The sequence below is a fragment of the Pan troglodytes genome, chromosome X (assembly GCF_028858775.2).
Source record: "Pan troglodytes isolate AG18354 chromosome X, NHGRI_mPanTro3-v2.0_pri, whole genome shotgun sequence".
Classification (NCBI taxonomy): Eukaryota; Metazoa; Chordata; class Mammalia; order Primates; family Hominidae; genus Pan; species Pan troglodytes.
This window is the reverse complement of record NC_072421.2, coordinates 29,074,815-29,089,127: the sequence shown is the minus strand read 5'-3', so window position 1 is coordinate 29,089,127 and position 14,313 is coordinate 29,074,815. Positions and strand designations below refer to the sequence as shown.

At 40.3% G+C, this 14,313-nt stretch overlaps 1 long non-coding RNA gene across 1 annotated transcript; it reads left to right on the top strand.

The window, feature by feature from the left end:
• Nucleotides 1–4,533: 4,533 nt before the first annotated feature.
• LOC129138653 (uncharacterized) lies at nucleotides 4,534–10,054 on the top strand. The gene is made up of 4 exons (XR_008541985.2): nucleotides 4,534–4,678; nucleotides 6,281–6,381; nucleotides 7,541–7,689; nucleotides 9,019–10,054. It is a non-coding gene; the product is annotated as an uncharacterized LOC129138653 (long non-coding RNA).
• Nucleotides 10,055–14,313: the final 4,259 nt, after the last annotated feature.

The following is a 14,313-nucleotide window of genomic DNA, read 5'->3' as shown; positions in this document are numbered from 1 at the left end:
ATCCATAAGAGGTTATTGTTGCAGTTTTATACTGTGATTGTTGTATACATAGACTAATATTTACTTTTTCAAATATTTACTTGTCCCAACCAATCAAATGAAAGGAGAAATGTATCAGAAATTTCCTGGGTAAAAGAAAAAAAATACAGAAATGGTCGATGAAAAATTCAGAGGATTTTAACTGAATTAATTACTTGCAATATTCCCATTTTTTTCACCTCCTACAATTTATATTACAATATCAAAGTTATATATTACTTTTTTGTCATTTAAATATAGCAGATGAAAAGGGAGTTTTCTGAAATGAGTGGTAACATATTCAGGTTCTTGTCCTAGGTATAGCTTTGGATCATAGAAATACCCAGCATGAAACTCAGTTATTGACACTGTATTTCTTAAAATGGTGCCCTGTTTGGCAGTGGAACAAGGAAGGATGCCTGGCAGTGCCCTCAGGGTGGGAAAAGACTTGCTTAGAGGGACTGAATTCTAGAGAAAATTCTATCTTGAATAGAGCTTGTTTGGCGCTGCATTCAAAGTGTTGCTGCACAATACTTTCCCAAAAGAGAATTAATTTCCCTATCTCTGTTTTCCTATTTGATCATCTCAGGTGAAAACATACTCAATTTCCTACCCTGACTACTAATAACTCATACATCTTCATTTCTTTCTTTCTTCCTTGTCTTGAGTTGTTCCTTCAACAGTGCCCTAGAATCTAGAGAGAATCCCAGGGCCTCTCCTTTGAGATATTGATCTATAATTGCCTTTTCTCCAATACCTATTTAATCTTTCTATTAGCTCTTTCTTCTCACTGCATGTGTGACAGACATTAGTGGCTGCCTACCAACAACCTTCATTTCCCTCTTTCCTTTTGGCTAGTTTTACCATTTCTCTGCGGTAAAGGCTCAAAGTGTTAGGATACCCTATCTACCAGCCTTTCATGTAATACAGGGAAAGGCTGAGGAAAAGACTGCCAAGGCTTTTGCAAAAGGCAGTTCTCACTAATAAGAGAATGGCATGTGATGAATAATTCCCCTTTTTTTGTTTCCTCCCTGCTTTGGATGCTAACTTGTGAGGACAGGAGGCTTGGAGCTACAATAGCCATCTTGCAATCATGATGGAGAAACATGGAGGGAATTCTGAGGAATGGTGTCTTGGGAACAATGGAAAGAGCCCAGGGACCTCGATGACATCACTGAGCTACTGAAAAACTCTAGGTTCAACTATCTCTGGTCTTCTTCCTATGTAAGAAAACCACACCTATTGTTTTAGCAATTTTTGGTTAAATATTTTATTAAGTGCATCAAGAAGCATCCTGATTTTGATTTAAGGTAGCTGTCTTACCTGGATAAAACATTTTTGTGTGTGTTCTTTTCCCCTTTCTTCTTTCTGCAAGTAAGAGCAAATGTGATATTGCTAAATCACAGCAGATATTTTGGTCCATGAAGTGACTTTGAAAATGGAAACTATATGTTAGTTATAATAAAATAGAAAGGTATAAAAAGCCTGGGTCTCTGATGACCAGGAGACTACCGTAAAAATTCTCAGCTGCCCACCTTGAAACTATTTTCACATGATGGAGAAATGAACTTCTATCTGACGTAGCCCACTGTGTTTGTTTTATTTTATTTCATATTATAGGCATCTGAAAGGAATCCTTATACATATAACATGCAAGTATATGTATAAGAAGACATCAATGTCAGTAGCATAAGAAATACATGAAAACATGAATAAAAGTTTTAGCTAGACATTTTTGGATAAAAAGATAAGTGTATTTAAATTTGTAATAGTTACAAATCGTTCTACAAAAAGTCAGCATATATTTAAATTTTTTTGATACTTAAGATTTGTATATTTGTGATTCTACCAAATTTATGATTTCCCTATGGTTATTATCAAAGTTTTTACAGTTTTCTCATCTTATTACTTTAAAATAATTACGGTTATGACTTGCATTTTTAAAAACTTAGAAAAGTTAAGTTTCTCTTCATTTCTTTCTAGGCAAGCAATTTATATTTCTTTTCCTGTTAATTGCCTGACAATTTATTTTGCTTGTTTTTCTATACGAATTCTCTTTTCTTATTGATTTAACTTACATTAAGGAAGTTTATACTGTATGTTGCTATATTTTTGCATTTTTTTGTTTGCTTCTCTTTGCTTTGTTTTTAATGCTATTTTGTGTCGTGGAGATACGGCAAACATTTATTTAGTAAATTGTCAATTTTCACAATTACGGCTTCCAGGGCTGGTGCCATAATGGCAAAAATTTTCACTATATTGATATCTTATAATTATTTATAAGTATACATACATAATAGAAACATAAAACATTTATGTTTTTCAAATATTTTGAAATGTTTTTACTTTTTATATTTTGATGTATCTAAAATTTATTTTGAAGGGTTGCATGGGGGATACAGCACTTTTTTTCCTCAAAAGATTAGTTAGTTCTTCCAATACCATTTATTGGAAAATCAGTCCTTTTTGCACAATTGAGTTGTCATTTAATCATACTTTAATTCCATTGTTTTTTCTAGAGTAGCTCAGTACCTGAACTAAATATTCAATTACATTTGTTGAATAAATAATGGAATTGTGTAAACTACTTCCACAAATTCTGTTGTTATTTTAATTAAGGTCACATTGTGTTTATGGATTAATACAGAAGTAACTGATGATATACAGTACAAAATTTTCCAATTTGAAAGTTTGGTATCAGGCCGGGCGCGGTGGCTCATGTCTGTAATCACAGCACTTTGGGAGGCTGAAGGGGCGGATCACGAGGTCAGGAGATCGAGACCATCCTGGCTAACACGGTGAAACCCCGTCTCTACTAAAAACACAAAACCAAAATTAGCCGGGCGTGGTGGCAGGCGCCTGTAATCCCAGCTACTCAGGAGGCTGAGGCAAGAGAATGGCGTGAACCCGGGAGGCGGAGCTTGCAGTGAGCCGAGATCACGCCACTGCACTCCAGCATGGGCGACAGAGCGAGACTCTGTCTTGAAAAAAAAAGAAGAAAGAAAGAAAGTGTGGTATCTATTTTAACTTATTTCTATTTTTATGCTGTACAGTCTTTGAAGTCTAATTCTCTTAACTAGATTCTTTCCACTTTTAAAAGGTTTATTTCTCCCATTTTTCCTTTCTGTCTTGATTTGCTCCCTAAATATATTTATACTCTTTGCTGTCTTCCCTGCCCTACATCCCATGTATGTTAAGTATTTTCTGATCCATAAGATTCTTGCTATATAATACATCCATGAGGATTATCTCAGTTTTGGAGGCCTGCATTTCTTACAGAACAGGCTACATAACTAAGGTACAGTTGTTTCTCAGTATGCGTGGGGAATTGTCTCCAGGACCTCCCCTTCAACCCATGAGGATACCAAAAATCCATAGATGCTCAAGCTCCTTATATAAAACAGTGTAATATTTGTATATAATCTATGGAACATACTCTCATATACTTTAAATCATCTCTAGATTACTTATAATACCTAATACAATGTAAATGCTATGGAAATTATTGTTATGTGTATTCTTTGGGGAATAATGATAAGAAAAAAAAGCCTGTACCTGTTCAGTACAGACACAGCCATCCATTTTTTTTCCCTAGATATTTTCTATCTGCCAGTGGTTAAATCCACAGATGTGGAATCCATGGATATAGGGGACTATAATAAGTAGGCTGGCTTTCTGTCAAATCCAATTTAACTTTATGAAGGATTTTTAAACTAAATGCGAATTTCTTTGAAAAGTTTGAATCCATGGGATCTACTTTAAATCTTATTTTAAAAATCTCATACCTGCACAAAAAAATTGATTGTTAGATACCTGTTATTTTTTTTTTTAATACTGTTCTTGCTACTGGGATTAGAAGAGCTGGGGAAATATAACAGAGTCATATAAAACAGTTTCTCTCTTCAAACATATTATAGTCTTATTTTACAGACTGGATAGAACTCACAAAACAAGTAGAAATAATACTAGAGAGAACTGACTCATGTACCAAGGTATATCCAGCAGACAAAGTACTTACAGAGCAGAGATTTTAACTACTTTATGGGCCACAGATTCCTTTGTAATGATAACTAAGGTACTTGTCAGGCCTCTTAGCCTAAGCTAAGCCATCATATCCCCTGTGACCTGCACTATACATCCAGATGGCCTGAAGCAAGGGAAGAATCACAAAAGAAGTGAAAATGGCCGGTTCCTGCCTTAACTAATGACATTCCACCATTGTGATTTGTTTCTGCCCCACCTTAACTGAGCGATTAACCTTGTGAAATTCCTTCTCCTGCCTCAGAACCTCCCCCACTGAGCACCTTGTGACCCCCGCCTCTGCCTGCAAGAGAACAACTCCATTTGATTGTAATTTTCCACTACCCATCCAAATCCTATAAAACAGCCCCACCCCATAGCTCTTCGCTGACTCTCTTTTCAGACTCAGCCCGCCTGCACCCAGGTGAAATAAACAGCCTTGTTGCTCACACAAAGCTTGTTTGGTGGTCTCTTCACACGGACGCACATGAAATTTGGTGCCGTGACTCGGATGGGGGGAAACTCCCTTGGGAGATCAATCCACTGTCCTCCTGCCCTTTGCTCTGTGAGAAAGATCCACCTACGAACTTGGGTCCTCAGACCAACCAGCCCAAGGAACATCTCACCAATTTTAAATCCGGTAAGCGGCCTCTGTTTACTCTCTTCTCCAACCTCTCTCACTATCCCTCAACCTATTTCTCCTTTCAATCTTGGCACCATCTTTCAATCGCTCCCTTCTCTTAATTTCAGTTCGTTTCCTTTCCTTTTCTGGTAGAGACAGAGATGTATTTTATCCGTGAACCCAAAACTCCAGCGCCAGGCACAGACTCGGGAAGACAGTCTTCCCTTGGTGTTTAATCACTGCGGGGACGCCTGCTTGATTATTCACCCACATTTCAGAGGTGTCTGATCACCGCGGGGACGCCTTCCTTGATCCTTCATCCTTAGCGGCAAGCACCACTTTCCTGGGGGACAAGCAGCCTCCAACCCTTCTCTCCGTGTCTCTACCCTCTCTTTTCTCTGGGCTTGCTTCCTTCACTATAGGCAACCTTCCACCCTCCATTCCTCCTTCTTCTCCCTTAGCCTGTGTTCTCAAGAACTTAAAACCTCTTCAACTCATAACTGACCTAAAACCTAAATGCCTTATTTTCTTCTGCAATGCCGCTTAACCCCAACACAAACTTGACAATGGTTCCAAATAGCCAGAAAACGGCACTTTCGATTTTTCCATCCTTCAAGACCTAGATAATTCTTGTAAAATAGGCAAACGGTCTGAGGTGCCTGACGTCCAGGCATTCTTTTACACATTGGTCCCTCCCTAGTCTCCGTTCCCAATGCAACTCGTCCCAAATCTTCCTTCTTTCCCTCCCGTCTATCCCCTCAGTCCCAACCTTAAGCGTTGCTGAGTCTTTCCAATCTTCCTTTTCTATGGACCCATCTGACCTCTCCCCTCCTCTCCAGGCTGCTCCTCGCCAGGCTGAGCCAGGTCCAAATTCTTTGGCAGCCTCTGCTCCTCCACCCTATAATCATTCTATCACCTCCCCTCCTCACACCCAGTCTGGCTTACAGTTTCGTTCCGTGACTAGCCTTCCCCCACCTGCCCAACAATTTCCTCATAAAGAGGTGGCTGGAGCTAAAGGCACAGTCAAGGTTAATGCTCCTTTTTCTTTATCCGACCTCTCCCAAATCAGTTAGTGTTTAGGCTCTTTTTCATCAAATATGAAAAACCCAGCCTAGCTCATGGCCCATTTGGCAGCAACCCTGAAACGCTTTACAGCCCTGACCCTGAAGGGTCAGAAGGCTGTCTTATTCCCAATATACGTTTTATTACCCAATCCACTCCCGACATTAAATAAAGCTCCAAAATTAAATTCCAGCCCTCAAACCCCACAACAGGACTTAATTAACCTCGCCTTCAAGGGGTGCAATAATAGGGAAGAGTTGCAATTACTTGCCTCTGCTGTGAGAGAAACCCCAGCCACATCTCCAGCACACAAGAACTTCAAAACGCCTAAGCCACAGCGGTCAGGAGTTCCTTCAGGACCTTCTCCATCAGGATCTTGCTTCAAGTGCCGGAAATCTGGCCACTGGGCCAAGGAATGCCTGCAGCCTAGCATTCCTCCCAAGCCATGTCCCATCTGTGCAGGGACCCACTGGAAATCAGACTGCCCAGCTAGCCCAGAAGCCACTCCTAGAGCCCCTAAAGCTCTGGCCTGAGGCTCTCTGATTGACTCCTTCCCAGATCTGCTTGGCTTAGTGGCTGATGACTGATGCTGCCCAATCGCATTGGAAGCCCCTGGACCATCACGGATGCCGAGCTTCGGGTAACTCTCACGATGGAGGGTAAGTCCATCCCCTGTTTAATCGATATGGGGGCTACCCACTCCACATTATCTTCTTTTCAAGGGCCTGTTTCCCTTGCCCCAATAACTGTTGTGGGTACTGACGGCCAAGCTTAAAACCCCTTAAAACTCCCCCACTCTGGTGCCAACTTGGACAACATTGTTTTATGCACTCTTTTTTAGTTATCCCCACCTGCCCAGTTCCCTTATTAGGCCGAGACTTTTAAATCAAATTATCTGCTTCCCCATTTTACCTGTCCAAAAACCGGACAAGTCTTACAGGTTAGTTCAGGATCTGCGCCTTATCAACCAAACTGTTTTGCCTATCCGCCCTGTAATGCCCAACCTGTACACTCTTTTGTCTTCAATACCTTCCTCGACAACTCACTATTCCGTTCTTGATCTTAAAGATGCTTTTTTCACTATTCCCCTGCACTCCTCGTCCCAGCCTCTCTTTGCTTTTACCTGGACTGACCTTGACACCCATCAGTCCCAGCAGCTTACCTGGGCTGTACTGCCACAAGACTTCAGGGACAGCCCTCATTACTTCAGCCAAGCTCTTTCTCATGATTTACTTTCTTTCCACCCCTCCGCTTCTCACCTTATTCAATATATTGATGACCTTCTACTTTGTAGCTCGTCCTTTGAATCTTCTCAACAACACACCCTCCTGCTCCTTCAGCATTTATTCTTCAAAGGATATTGGGTATCCCCCTCCAAAGCTCAAATTTCTTCTCCATCCATTACCTACCTCGGCATAATTCGTCACGAAAACACACGTGCTCTCCCTGCCAATCGTGTCCGACTGATCTCTCAAACCCCAACCCCTTCTACAAAACAACAACTCCTTTCCTTCCTTGGCATGGTTGGATACTTTCACCTTTGGATACCTCGTTTTGCCATCCTAACAAAACCATTATATAAACTCAAAAAAGGAAACCTAGCTGACCCCATAGATCCTAAATCCTTTCCCCACTCCTCTTTCCATTCCTTGAAGACAGCTTTAGATACTGCTTCCACACTAGCTCTCCCTGACTCATCCCAACCCTTTTCATTACACACAGCTGAAGTGCAGGGCTGTGCAGTCGGAATTCTTACACAAGGACTGGGACTGTGCCCTGTAGCCTTTCTGTCCAAACAACCTGACCTTACTGTTTTAGGCTGGCCATCATGTCTCCGTGTGGCGTCAGATCCCATTGCTCTAGGCAACGCTTATGCCGATAAGGTGGCTAGACAAGCAACTAGCATTCCAACTTCTGTCCCTCAATGATAGATGTGGAAGATACTATGGCACAGCCTGCCTTTGCTGGTGAGTAGCGATTAGGCCTGGTGGAACTGCCATCAATAAACCAAGTGTGTTCAGGGTGAGGAATAGGAAAGAAGGAAATATGGGGAAATGGGGTGAATGTCACGTGGATCAGAGAGATACAGTCATGGGGGTCAGGTGTGGTATCCCGAATAACGTGGGAGGCCAGATTGAAGTCTGGGCCAGGAACAATGGTAATTGTGGGAGACTCAACAAAGAGTGAGTATAGCTGAAGGAGCCAGGGAGCAGAATATATGCATCAGGTGTGAGGAAGAAAATAGATCTTGGAAGTTATGAGAGCTGTAGAGAGAGAGTTGAGCATAGTTTGTGATTTTGAGAGCCTCTAAAAGTATTAGAGCAGTGGCAGCCCCCTCCCTTCCCTACACATCAAGCTCAGGGATTTGCCCCTGCCCAGGACTGGCAAATTGACTTTACTCACATGCCCCAAGTCAGGAAACTAAAATACCTCTTGGTCTAGGTAGACACTTTCACTGGATGGGTAGAGGCCTTTCCCACAGGGTCTGAAAAGGCGACCACGGTCATTTCTTCCCTTCTGTAAGACATAATTCCTTGGTTTGGCCTCCCCACCTCTATATAGTCCAATAACAGACTGGCCTTTATTAGTCAAATCACCCAAGCAGTTTCTCAGGCTCTTGGTATTTAGTAAAACCTTCATACCCCTTACCATCCTCAATCTTCAGGAAAGGTAGAACGGACTAATGGTCTTTTAAAAACACACCTCACCAAGCTCAGCCTCCAACTTGAAAAAGAGGACTCTGTATATTTTTAAATGAAGAGTGTTTTTACCTAAATCAATCTGGCCTGGTGTATGACAACATAAAAAAACTCAAGGATAGAGGCCAAAAACTCGCCAACCAAGCAAGTAATTATGCTGAACCCCCTTGGGCACTCTCTAATTGGATGTCCTGGGTCCTCCCAATTCTTAGTCCTTTAATATCTGTTTTTCTCCTTCTCTTATTCGGACCTTGTGTCTTCTGTTTAGTTTCTCAATTCATCCAAAACCGTATCCAGGCCATCACCAGTCATTCTATATGACAAATGCTCCTTCTAACAACCCCACAATATCACCCCTTACCACCAAATCTTCCTTCAGCTTAATCTCTCCCACTCTGGGTTCCCACACCACCCCTAATCCCGCTCGAAGCAGCCCTGAGAAACATCGCCCATTATCTCTCCACACCACCCCCTAAAAATTTTCACTGCCCCAACACTTCAACACTATTTTATGTTATTTTTCTTATCAATATAAGAAGACAGTAATGTCAGGCCTCTGAGCCCAAGCTAAGCCATCATATCCCCTGTGACCTGCAGGTATACATTCACATGGCCTGAAGCAAGTGAAGAATCACAAAAGAAGTGAAAATGGCCGGTTCCTGCCTTAACTGATGACATTCCACCATTGTGATTTGTTTCTGCCCCACCTTAACTGAGCGATTAACCTTGTGAAATTCCTTCTCCTGCCTCAGAACCTCCCCCACTGAGCACCTTGTGACCCCCGCCCCTGCCCGCAAGAGAACAACCCCCTTTGATTGTAATTTTCCACTACCCACCCACATCCTATAAAACAGCCCCACCCCTATCTCCCTTCGCTGACTCTCTTTTCGGATTCAGCCCGCCTGCACCCAGGTGACTAAAAAGCTTTATTGCTCACACAAATCCTGTTTGGTGGTCTCTTCACACAGGCCCGAGTCCCTAGAAAAGAGTGACAGCAATACGGACCGAAGTATTCAGGTGGGTTTAAAGAATAGGTTGGGATTTTGAGCAGTCCTTTCAGAAGGGTAGAATCTGTTTAAGTTGATTTAAGTAGAATATTACATTTAATCACATGCATCATACGGCGTTCCCACAAGAAACAGATTTCACTCCCAAGGTTTAAATGAAGATAATTTAACAAGAGTGACAAAACTAAAAGGAGACATTGAGGCATCCAAAGAGTAGTAGAAGCAGGAAATGGTTACCACTTTTAGGCCCCCATCAAAGGGATAGGGGGAGGCCTCTGAAGACTGGAATCACGGAGGTGGGGCTGTCTGATGGGAGGGCTGTTGCTGCTGCCAGAGATCAACACTGAGTTGGATAAATTGAAAAGAAATACCTACAATTTTCTTGCCTCTCAACCTCCAATCCTCTGTCAATGGGAAGCTAGCCAACAAAAGGGCCCAGCGATATTCTGTGGGAATTAGCCTGCCTGGAAACAGAACAGGAAAGAGGTGGAGAAGAAGCCTGAGAGCTGCAAAGGGAGTGTAGCAAACCGAAATGAGCCAGGAGAGCATGTTTTCAGAATGTTGCCTTCTTTTGTATTGCATACTTGTTGTGTAAAGTGACAGCAAACTAAACAAATATTGTATCAAAACAGTGAATATTGTATTTGTTCTTCATTTCTCTTCTTTACAGTGGATTTTTATGTTTTCTGGACTGTGACTGAAATGATGGCAAGGGTAGGAAGGCTCATCCTACCAGAGACATAAGAGAGAGTAAAGGGGGAAACAAGAGTTTCGTTTTTTTTTTTAAATGATTAATCTTTGCACCTCATTTGAGGCACAAAATAAGAGTCAAATCCCAGAATACAAGCTTTTGGAATTGTTATATTTTTTCCTACCAAGAGCAATGCTTTAGGCAAGATGTGCTCCATGCATGTGCAACTTGTACAGTTGCATAGGGCCGTGTTTTCAGAAGTGTCCCACACTTGCATAATGCTTTGCTCTCACTCTCTTCAAATTCTTAATAAGTTTTAAAAGGGGTCCTGCATCTTCATTTTGCACTGGGCCCTGAAAATTATACAGCTGGTACTCCCTTCAAGGTGTGGAAATGTCTCATCACTTTCTAGAGGATGTATTTTTTTTTTTTTTTTTGAGACAGAGTCTTACTTTGTCACCCAGGCTGGAGTGCAATGGCACGATCTCAGCTCACTGCAACCTCCACCTCCCAGGTTTAAGCAATTCTCCTGCCTCAGCCTCCTGAGTAGCTGGGACTACAGGCGAGTGCCACCATGCCCAGCTAATTTTTTGTATTTTTAGTAGAGATGGAGTTTCACCGTGTTAGCCAGGATGATCTTGATCTCCTGACCTCATGATCCGCCTGCCTTGGCCTCCCAAAGTGCTGGGATTACAGGCATGAGCCACCATGCCCGGCCGGATGTCTTTATATATTGTTAATGAATATAGTAACAGCAATAATCTTATGCATCACTCTCCACTGAAAAATTCAAAGTATTTAGGACATTATAATTTTTCCTTCTCTACCACATTTCGTGATTCACTAAAGAGAGATGGACATGCGTGAATCAACGTGAGGAAAGAGTCGGTAAGAATATAACTGATGTGTCCAAGATATGGTATACATTAATGCTGGAGTCAGGATTAGAACCAAGATATTTGGACTCCCAGGCTCAGACATCATTAATCCCTGAAGTATCTAAATGTTATGGATTGTAGAGCATGGCCAGTCAACAGCAATAACACAGAACTCTTGTTTTGAATCTTTTCACTCAGAAAATGTATGGTTCCTGGTAGGAGAATGCAGTTAGACAGAGGGTATAAGTTCTAGTGTTTGATAGTACAGCAGGGTGATTGTAGTTAACAATAATTTATCGTTTATTTCAAAATAGCTAGAAGAGAAGAATTGGAATATTCTGAACACAAAGAAATGATAAACGTTTGAGGCAATGGATATCCCAGTTACCCTGATTTGATCATGACACACCGTATGCATGTATCAAAATATCACATATACTCTAAAATATGTACAATTTTTCTGTATCCAGTTAAAAAAAAAAGAAAACATATGGTTTCAACTAAAATACATGCTGAGAGTTGTCAACAGAGAGCAGAAAGGAAACTGAGGCCATAATCTGAAAAGGCTAAAGGAAATCTCAGAGCAACCATAAACTCTAGAAAGGTAAGAGTTTTTAAAAAGAGCCTAGACAAGCACTGACAGTCCAAGGCTAATGTAGTTCAGGTCTGCGGGGGTAACATAGGCTGACTTCATTGGATGCGTCTTGATGTCAACATCAAGCCATTAGTTTTAGTATTTCATATTTAATGCACTGAAGTAGTGATTTTTAAAAATTGATTGTTAAACACATCCTTTGGCTCTACATGTTCGTGGGAGTTGGGCCCACCAAAAGCAGTGCCTCTATGATATTCTGTTCTCTAGCATCTCTGGCATGAAGGACAAGTGTTTTGAGTTGGCTTGGCAACCAGTGACCTGCATGCTTTTCCCTAGCTTATTTAACTACTGGATATTTTGTCAGTGATTTTTCTTCTAATAGCCTTTTAATAAATACAGGTTTTCACTTAAATTTATTTTTTTAATGACTAAGAGAAATATAACTGTAGGGATATGTATTGACTAAGAGAATATCTGTTTCGATTTCTCTTCATTTTAAATTTAATATTTTCAGCATCATATATTGGACTGATTCACACTTAAAACAATAGCTATGGTGTTAAATCCAGGTCAGTAAGATATGAAAGTAAAGGTGAAATTAATTGTATGAGAAAAATCCAACAATATATTTGTTGTCATTTTTTAAGGTTTTGTATTATATTGTTTTGATTTCTATCAGCAGAGGCTTCCAGAAATAACTGTTTCAAACATCAGACTCCAGATGGATGGATTTAAGCTGCAGCATTTTAAAGATAGGAAGATTCCTGTTAAATCATATTGTCTTATGTCAAAATTACAGGATAAAGTCAATGACTTGTTCAAAAATACTTAGGAATAGTTGTTAATGTTTATAATATTCCTATCAATAGATAACAATTTGAATTCTTGAAATTCATTTATATTAATTATATGATTATTGGTCATTTTCTCCAGATTTTTAATCTACTCTTTATGTCTAACATTTGTCCTTTTCTGGCCATAGGTTGAGTTAGTAATTAAAGAAAAAAAAATCTATTCCCTCAGTCTGACTTTGGCCCCGTTAGATTGTCATTCTCTCTGACAGGGCAAAGAATGCTCAGCTGCCAGTTTTTATGACAAGAACAGTATTTTCTCATATGTATTCTAGTACCCGACTTCAAAGCAAACTTTCATTTCAACAGTCTCAGTAGAATAACACATTTGTCTTTTATTTGTCTCAATACTGAGTCAAGGAAGCTTTCTATACCAGCAGTTTTCCCAAAGAAGGGGAAAAAATTCAACATTAAAAACAACCACCTACACAGCCCTCTAAACACGGCTTTCTGAGTTAAAGTATAAAAGATTTGCAATGAGAGAAAATCACATAGAATGTCTATTTCTGTGTAGAGACAAGGAACTAAAGAGGAAACCCAAAATAGGAGGGATGGAAGCGGTGCTGCCAGTGACTCAGTAGGGGACCTTTAGTAAATCACTTAACCTCGTCTCCTTGCCTTTCAAACAAATCCAGACCTGCCCTCACCTCCCAGCCCTTTAATCCCTTTGTCCCATTTATATTGCTTCCCTTGCTTCCTTTGGGCCTCTGATACTTTCCTCCCTCCTTTCGCTATGACTAAACAGAATTCTTTTCTTAATCTCTTTTCTGGGTAGTTTTTTTTTTTTTTTTCCTTCCCTCCTCATTTTGCTCTATATGCCTGGAATGATTCTAATGAGTCAGAGGTATCCTTTTAGAATCACAGTTTCCATAAAACCTTCCTGTAACAAGCTGTAAGTTGCTGCTTACCCTTTTAATTTTGATAATTATTAAAGCGAACAGAAACTTTACTTACTTTTATTTCAAAACTTTTGCCTCATTGTTTATCGAAAGGTATTAAACTTGCTAATAAACTGTATTGGTAAGACTTCACTCAGCAAGAGACACGATGTTTCTTCAGAGCAATTACATCTTGCATTCTCTGCTCCCTTCTTCCTTTTTCCTGACCTGGGTCACGAACACAAATAGATTTTGGGAAATGACACATTTGCCCTAGACCTAGATGGAAGAGGAGTTCAGGTCTTGACTGAAGAAGAGGATGAAAATAATTAAAGTTTAGAGGTTATACTCTGACCAGATTAAAAGTTCTGCTTTAACCCTGGAATCTAACTATCTATCTGTCTATATATATATCTATCTACCTATGTATTCCTTACTTATACTATTGGATTTATTAGAACTTTGGAATTATGTCTAACTACATCTGCAGTGCAGCAATGCAGACTGCTTGTAGAAATGCAAAAAATTAGATACATAAACACTTACAACTAATTAATATTGTTCTTAAGTACTGTCTACTTTTATAAAGACTACATTGAATCCATTAAGAAGTAAGAAAGCCTCAGAGAGCCACAAATTCTTATGTGAGAAACTGCTTCCTCTACAACTCACTTGGGCTGAAAATTGTTACATAAGTATGGAAACCAAAACAATCCTGGTGTCAATTTTGGCTTGATTGTATTTCTTGGTAGACTCCATAACAATCACCAAGGAAAAAAGTAGGGAAGGCAACTTAACTTTTTCTCTAGACATTTAAGATCATTGTATATTCCATTTTATGAACAAGAAGCATCAGATGGGCTGCATCGTTTAGGAATTGCACCAGGACCAATATTTCTGCTGCTGTCTTGGCCCTAAAGCCAATAAGGGGAATTACGGTATGTAGAGAAACCAACCACTGGTTCCATGCTCTATTATTTCTATGGATTTAC